Here is an 8630-nt window from a genome sequence, read left to right as displayed (position 1 = left end):
GTGGAGTTCTAGCTACGGCTCGCTTCTAGTGTGGCCAAGCGTCAAGGTATGGCTTTCAGTTTAAAGCTTCAGAAGCGCTGCGCGCCGAGATGGGTGTAGGTGAAACTGCTGTTGCACCTGCAGCTGTGCTCGCAGGGATGCTGGGTGGCTCCGCATCAAACCGGCGAGGTGCGCGTGGACCTCCGTCGGGCTGCGCCCTGGGTGCGCGAGCGTGCCGTGTTTTTGCTGTTCCGGCTTGTATGTGCGAGGGCTTAACGTTTGATTTAATGCATTTCCTTTAACGGCAGGCTGTAGTTGGGCTCTAGATGGTATTCCTACGTGGGCACAAGAGCTGTGGAATGGTTAAGCTGTTGCTGTGCCTCCAGGTGACTTGTTCAGTAACGCTGTTTTTCCAGGTGCAGATGGATGAGTCGTGCAGGGCAACGGAGGAGAGCCCAGGGGAGCGCTGTAAGAAGGTGAGTCTGTGTAGTACTGGAGGGAAGATGTGACTGATGGCTATCGGGCTCCATTATGGGTTTTACTCTTTTTCTTTTTTTTTGTGATCCGAGGGTGCTAAGCGATGAGCCGAGCGTGATCTGGGCCCTGGAGGTGAGTCAGGCAAGGTGACCGGTGCTTGGTGGGCTGGAGTAGGTGTTCTTTTTCAGGTTATTCAGGGTTTTTTCTCCTTCTCTTCACTTTCCCATCCCAATTTGGGGCCGATTCCCTCAAACGGGGACTTCCCCCTGTGGGGCTGCTTATGCAGCCTGGGAGCTGCTGCCTGGGCACAAAAATACCTCAAACCCCCGACTCTGGGTCTGCAGTGGGGGGTGAAAAAACAAAGAATTCTGGTGGAAAGAAAACAACTTGGGGCTTCTGGGAAAGCCAACTCCAGCTGGATTTGTGCAGCTGGAAAGGAAAAAAAGGGTGGTGGTGGGGAAGGAACAACCACCTAAAAGCACCCACCAACCATTCTCATGCACAAAACCGAAAGTGAAAATGACCATTTTTTGTAGGGTAAAAGCACAAAAAGTCCCCACAGAACTCAGTAGTTTGGAAAAGCAACCCCAATTATTACATTATGTAAAGAAGGCGGGGGAAAACAAGAAAACCAAAACAAAACCCTATCACAACCCTGATGCCACATGCCTACCAGCAGTTCCTGGGGCTTATTCTGCGGGGGTGGGGAACCCAACCTTGTTCCCCAGGTTTGCTGTGCTGCTTCTCCTCCCTCGGGCATGGGGGGGGCAGTGGCATGGACAGTAGCAAGCACCAGATGTTTTTAAGCGGTCGAGAGGAAAGGACAAATGCTCGAGACGCTTTGCTGTTTGGTGCAGAGGCAATGAACGGTGCTGCTGGGGCTGCGAGGGGGAAAGGTGCAGAGGAATAGAAGCTCTGTGGATGCAGCCAAGTTACGGTTTCTGGATGGTATTAATCGAGAAGAGTAATTCAGATAATGCTGCTGCCCAGCGACCAGAATTGGGTACTGAGCCCGGGAGCCGCGCACGCGCGGTGGCGTCCCTGTGATCCCCATTGCTCTCTCCGCAGGTAACAGCCCTGTGATGCTGCGGTGCCTGCGAGGTGATGCCGCCGTGCTCGTTGCTGCTTCCTGGTAAGGAAAGGCCTCCTCCGCTCCTGCTGCAGCATGGTGGTGTGTCGGACACGATTCCCTGTGTCGGGTGAGGCCTAGGGCTGCCGGCGAGGTGAGCGAGCGCCTTTGGTGGGTGCAGGGGTGTCTCCTTGTGTGCCTGCACTACTGGGGCTGGTGGGATGGGAAGCTTCAAACGACCCGCCGAGGCAGGCTTCTGGTATGCTAAAGGTGAGTGGGTGAGGGCAGCCCTAGGAGTTACCCGGGAGCTGATAGAAGGGAAGAGGGGGAGGAGGATGATGACCCCTTCCCCCTGCCCAGGGTGCAGAAGATGGCCGACTCTCCAGCTCACCAGAGCTCCCCCTCAGCCTCCCCTGGCCCCCCTTGCCCAGTGCGCCTGCTCCCAGCTCCAGCACGAGTGAGCTAGGCTACGTGCCTAGGAAGCCTCAATCTCGTAAGAGCTGTAAGACACCCATGTGTTCTCTTCAGGTGGAGGACGGCCTAGAGTCTGGAGCTGCAGAAGAGGCAGGGAGGAAAGAAGCATCTGAACGGCTAAATTGTGTCAGCAGCGCTGAGAGCGAGAGTCGCGGTGAGTCCTGGGCCACTGGGGCCCCGTTGCCTCTCTTGTGCGTCCTGGGCCCTCCCTGTCTCTCCCCCGGCCCCCTCTCTTTCCTTACCTGCTGCAAAATTTTATTTTTTTTTTGGGCCCCCCCCGCACCTTCTTTCTCCATCTCGCTCTGAGTGGCTCCCTGCCTCCCCGTCTTTTTCAGTCCTCCGTCCCTCTGTCCTGTAGCCTGTGGCTACTTGTTCTATCTCCGCCTCTCTCTGCCTGGCTCTGGCTCCGTTTTTATTTTTTTATTCCTCCTGCTCTGTCCTGTAGCCTGTCGGTATTTTGTCTTTCTCTGGCCCTCTTGGTCTGACTCCCTGTGTTACCGAAAAACGCGGTAAAATCGGAAACGACTCCTCAACGCCAATTTAGTATTAAAGAGCAGGCGTTGTTTATTCACGGCGCCAGACGCACGGGGGATCGCTCCTCCTGGCGTGCGTACCTCACACACCTTTCCCGTACAATTTGTAGATCAAAATTTTACGTATTCATACATATTCATTATTGTCCTGTCTACTGATCGGTACAAACTTGCTCGTTCCGTATGTAAATCGCTGCGCAGGCTCGGTTGTCCTCTTCCGTTGTTCTCTTCTGAGTAGGTGGTATTACTTGGGTCGGTGGTGGTCTGTGAGTCGGTGGTCGCGATCTCCCCCTGCCGGAATTACCTTTTACCTTCTTGGCTAGTTTTCTCAGTCCGCTCCACGAAACCGCGTTTTGTCATCCTTTTCTGACAGAAGCACATTGTCTGTTCTGTTCGCATTAACGATCGCCTAGGGACTAAAATGCAGATCAACGGATGCGCTGATTCGTACGCTCCATGTTCCCGTAATGGAACACTGTCTCTGGTTGGTTGATTTCATCGCTTTGGTTACATTTCCCCCGTATGGAAGTTCTGAAATAATAATTTTCTCAATACTTCCATCCTAGATCAATAATATTCCACTATGTCAGTTCGGTGTTTGGTTCATCTTCTCAAAGTTTTCACTTGATTGTGGTCTCCAGGGTGTATGCAGGTCCCATTTTCTACCCAAAATTTTATTAATTTGTTGTACTACCTCTGCAAAAAAATGTGGTGCTCTATCAGAGGACATTCCCGTTGGCACTCTAAATCTTGGTATTATTTCTTTCAGCAACGTTTTAACTACTACTCTAGCTTTGTTGGTGCAGCGCGAGAAAGCTTCTGGCCATCTAGAAAATTTGTCAATCAGCACTAACAAATACTGCTATATCTATTTTGTCTGGGTAACTCAGAGAACTTAATTTGCTAATAATTTCCGGGAGAATTTTTTGTTTTGTTACTCCTAAAGGTGGTTTCCTTTGGTTCAGGGGATTATTTCTAGGACAGATTGGACACTTAGCTACTATGGGTTTAACTATTCTTGTCATGCCTACACACGCTACAGATGTTTTTAAACTCAAAACCGTAGCGTCTACACCCCAATGTGTTTGCTCATGCTTTTCTTTTCAAGTTCTGTCATAACTTGTGGGGTTGTTATTATTATTACTTGTTTTTCTGGTGTTATCTACCACCTCTCTGTGTTTTGTGATGTTTCCAATTGTTCTGCTAATTGCTCATCCAATTTATTATATCTCGGTTTCAACTTTGAATTCTGATCTGTTTTACTGGTACTAGTGCAAGGATACCTTGCTCTGCAGTCCTCTTTGCAGCTTTATCTGTCAATCGTTTGCTTATGTTTACAGCCGTCTGGCCGAATTGATGAGCTTTGCAACGCTTTACCGCCACTTCTTTTGGTTTCTGCACATCTTCTGGAAGTTGGAGAATGTCTTCTTTATGCTGTATCGATGATTTTTGGGTGATGGCAGTCCTTTCTCCTTCCCAATAGCTCCGTGATCGTGGATCACACCAAATGCATGTTTGGAATCAGTCTAGATATTTATCCTTTGTCCTTCTGCCATTCGCAGAGCTCGCTTCAATGCTACCAATACTGCTTTCTGTGCTGAGGTGTTTGCAGGCAGCACCCCTGACTCCGTTCCCTCGGCGGTGATAACGACAGCATATCCGGCCATTCGCTTCTCTTCTCGCCCAGAGCTTCTTCCATCTGTAAACAACTCCAGATCAGGATTTTCCCAGAGGTTTGTCTCTCAGGTCTGGTCTGCTGGAATAGACTTGTTCAATAGTTAGCAAGCGATCGTGTTCGAAATTGTCCGTAAGGTTTTCTGTTGTTAAAAACGTAGCAGGATTCAGTATAGCAGTAGTCTTTGATTCCACATCGTCTTGTTCTAACAGAACAACTTGATATTTCAACATTCTGCTAAGGGATAGCCAACGACCCCCCTTTTGTTCTAAAACAGTCACCGCTATGTGCGGGACACATACTGTCATCTTCTGTCCCATTGTTAACTTTGGGGCTTCCTGGATCGGCAGCGCTGTTGTTGCTACTGCCCGTAAACACCTAGGCCATCTTTTACTCACGTGGTCGAGTTGTTTGGAGAAGTAGCCCACAGGTCTCTTCCAGGTTCCCAGTCGCTGTGTCAGCACTCCAAGGGCTAAATGTTGTCTTTCGTGGACAAACAACTCAAAAGGTTTAGCGAAATCAGGTAGGCCTAATGCAGGGGCCATCATCGAGGCTCTTTTCAGTTCTTTGAATGCCGTTTGGCATTCGGGCGTCCGGGTTAAATATTTATCCTTTGATTCTTTCAATGCCTCATATAATGGTTTTACATACAGTCTGTAGTTCAGAATCCAGAGCTGACGCCATTTCACTGTTTTCAGAAAAGCTCTCAATTCCTTCGGGCCGCTAGGTTCGGGAATTTGACAAATAGTTTCTTTCTTTTCACTTTCTAATTGTCTTTGTCTTTGAGATTTCAAATCCTAAATAAATGGCTGCTGCTTCTCCTATTTGGGTTTTGTTTCTGGAAACTCTGCATCTTCCTTGGCCCAGAAAATTTAAAAATTTCAAAACATTATTCTTTACTTTCTGCCACTATCAGAATGTCACCTGCATTCTGTAACAATATGCCTCTCCCTGGGTTCTGGTTTTTTCTATACATTTCTATATTTCTAATTTTTTTCTTGCCAGCTGAGTCCCAAATATCGTAGGACTAATTTTAAATCCTTGTGTAAGTACGGTCCATGTTAGCTGTGTCTTTCATTCTGTGGTGGGGCTTTCCCATTCCAAAGCAAATAGGCTTTGACTTTTTATGCCTGGAGGTATGCAAAAGAAGGCATCCTTCAAATCTAGTACAGTAAACCATTTATGCTCCTCCTTTAAAAGAGGTCAGTAAAGTGTATGGATTAGCTACTACCGGATGTATATCTTGGGCCACCTGATATATAGCCCTTAAATGGTGAACTAGCTAATACTCTTTGCCTCTAGATTTCTTTACTGGCGACACAGGAGTACTATATTCTGATTCACATTCCACTAAAAGCTCATATTCTGAAAAATTTTATAATTAACTTCTCTAATCCTTCTTGAGCCTCTCGCTTAATAGGGTATTGTTTTTGTCTTACCGGCTTGGCTCCAGGCTTTAAGGTTACTTTTACCGGCTCTGCCCACTTAGGTCGCTCCGGAGCTCCGCTCGCTCAAACCAAAGGAATTACTACGTTTTCCACTTCTTCGGGAACCTGTTCCTCCCTGGAGGAATCCTGTAACATAAACGCTCTCGCCTCTGTGGCTTTTGATTCTGGTATTAGTAATTTAATCTCTCCATCTTTAAAAGTTACTCGAGCATCTAATTTACTTAATAGATCTCATCATAACAGAGGCAGTGGACATTCAGGCATATACAGAAATTGGTGAGTTGCCCATTGCTTCTCCAATTTAAACTTTAATGGCTCTGAGAGGGGCTAATTTTTCTTTGCCCTGTCGCACTAACAACACCTACGGATTTATGATTAAATTTCTCTTTACGTGTATTCAATACCAAAGAAGTGGCTCCCGTATCTACCAAAAATCCTATTTCTTCATTCCCTAGCTTCAGTGTAACCAGGTGTTCAGCTAGGGTTGATTCCCCTGGTCTCCTTCATGCCAAGCTACTTCAAGCATTTTACCCAGATCTCTGGATTCAGGTTCTTCTAGCTTCTGAAGGTTTCTTCTCCCCCCCCCCCCCCCCACTATCTGGGGCTGATTGTCTTATGAATATAGAGACCAACTGAATTGCTTTTTCTGGTTTTTCTGCGTTCAAATGAGTATATTTTCTGGCAGTCACCTTCAGTCTTTCCATAAAGGCTGAAGGGGACTCCTTTAATTCTTGTCTCGCTTCATAAATTTTGACCCATTTATTGCTTTTGGCATTGCATGTCTTACTCCAAATAAAATCTCTCTCTGACATCTAGTCAACATTCCCCTGGGTCCTGGCTGATTAGGGTCCCACTCGGGATTTGTAGATGGAAAATTCTTATTAATTGTTCTCTGTAAATTCCTGTTAGCATGTGCTCCCTGCACCTGCCTTCTGGCTGTATTCAATACTATTTTCTTGTCAGTTCCATCAAGTGAAGTATCCAGTATCACAAGTAGAGCAACACTTCAAGTTCTCACCACATTTTCCTCTCTCCAAAAACATTGCCGTAGAATCCTGTGGACGTATCTCACGCTGTTTCTGCCACGCTGGATGATTCCACAGTGTAAAGAACAAATCAACATATGCCACTTCTTCCCATTTGCCTTCCCTTTTTACAAAACAACATTAATTGCAAGATGGTACGATATTGCAATGTCTCATGTTCTGGCCATTTGTGCCCACCTTCCAATTGATACGTTGGCCACCAATGATTGCAATATTCAATTAATGGTTTCCGAGTTAGTAGGTCATCACCCCCGATGTCTTTCCAGTGCTTCAAAATACATCCCAAAGGTGTTCTCTGTGGGATAGGTTTCTTACTCAGAAATGCTCCCATCTCCCAGTCAACTAGTAGTTGTGATTGTGCGCTATCGCAAATAGTAGTCAGAGGGACTCCAACCCCCGTTAGAGGTCTCACTGGAAATCCGCCACTGGGATCTGTAGCGCCCTGCTAGATATCCCTGGAGACTTCAACCCCCTGTTGAAGACCCCCCTACCCTCGGGTCCCGCTCCACAGGCTTTCGCCTAGCAGAGACTTACCAACCGAGGTACCTCTTGGCCCCAACCCTGCGTGGCTTTCGCCGCGCCTTACGGGCAGGCCCGTGGGACTCAAACCCACTATCCTATCCTATGTGGGAAGCTAACCCCACGTATTATTCTACCTAAGTTTCTTCTTAAAAGAATGCCTTGTTTACTTCAGTCCAAGGGATCTTGCTCAGAATTCTCTGGCCTGGGGATCGGAAGCTCTCCCCGAGAATTCCTTGGGGCTGGCTGCAGGTCCCACGGTCCCGCGGATCCGTCGAGATTCAAAAGCAGGGTCCCATCTGGGGTGCCAAAACTGTTACCGAAAAACGCGGTAAAATCAGAAATATCTATTCAACACAAATCTAGTATTAAAGAGCAGGCATTGTTTATTCACGGCGCCAGACGCACGGGGGATCGCTCCTCCTGGCGTGCGTACCTCACACACCTTTCCCGTACAATTTGTAGATCAAAATTTTAGGTATTCATACATAGTCATTATTGTCCTGTGTACTGATCGGTACAAACTTGCTCGTTCCGTATGTAAATTACTGCGCAGGCTCGGTGGTGGTCCGTGAGTCGGTGGTCGCGATCTCCCCCTGCCAGAATTGCCTTTTGCCTTCTTGGCTCTTAATCTTGGCGGTCTTGGCTAGTTTTCTCAGTCCGCTCCACGAAACCGCGTTTTGTCATCCTTTTCTGACAGAAGCACGTTGTCTGTTGTTCTGCTGACATTAACGATCGCCTAGTGACTAAAATGCAGATCGACGGATACACTGATTCGTACGCTCCGTGTTCCCGTAATGGAACACCGTCTCTGGTTGGTTGATTTCATCGCTTTGGTTACACCTGTTCCTGTTGTTCAGTTTCTTCTTTTTTGGCTTTGTTTGATTCTCTCTGTGATTCCGTTTTTCTCTGCCTCGCTTTTCCCAGCTCCGCGTCCCTCACTTTGAATGCCCGTGATCCTTCACCAGCTCACTCTCCCTTGGTTGCCATCCCCGTTTCTGAATTCCTCCTGCTTTGCCACGTAGCCCGTGACTTTTTTCTTATTCTCTCTCTGTCTGCCTCAACGCTCCCGCCGCGCTTTTTAATTCGTCTGCTCTGTACCCTGCTACTGTTCTTGCCTTTCTGAGTTCTTCTCTGTCCAGCTCCCTTTCCCTATTCATGAATTCCTGTTCTTCCTGCACCCGCCGCTGTTCCCTGTGACCTCCGTCTCTCTCTGTCCAGCTCCCTGTCCCTAGGTTTTAATTCCTGCCTCTGCCCGTTGTAGCCCATCTAGATTTTTCTCTCGGCCTCTCTCTCTGTCCGGCTCCCTCTCTCTGTGTTCTAATTCCACGTTCTCTGTCACGTAGACCCGTGCTATTTGTTTGTCCTCATCTCTCTCTGTCCAGCTCCTTGCTGCTAAGTTTTATTTCT

The 8630-nt window shown here is 47.7% G+C and overlaps 1 long non-coding RNA gene across 1 annotated transcript; it reads left to right on the top strand.

Moving 5' to 3' along the window:
* The first annotated feature begins 107 nt into the window (after window positions 1-107).
* LOC142051225 (uncharacterized) lies at window positions 108-1517 on the top strand. Its single transcript, XR_012658357.1, has 3 exons — window positions 108-455; window positions 549-588; window positions 1314-1517. It is a non-coding gene; the product is annotated as an uncharacterized LOC142051225 (long non-coding RNA).
* The last annotated feature ends 7113 nt before the right edge of the window (window positions 1518-8630 follow it).

This window comes from Phalacrocorax aristotelis, unplaced genomic scaffold, assembly GCF_949628215.1.
Source record: "Phalacrocorax aristotelis unplaced genomic scaffold, bGulAri2.1 scaffold_184, whole genome shotgun sequence".
NCBI lineage: Eukaryota > Metazoa > Chordata > Aves > Suliformes > Phalacrocoracidae > Phalacrocorax > Phalacrocorax aristotelis.
The sequence above is the reverse complement of the archived record's forward strand: the minus strand, read 5'-3'. Positions and strand labels throughout refer to the sequence as shown.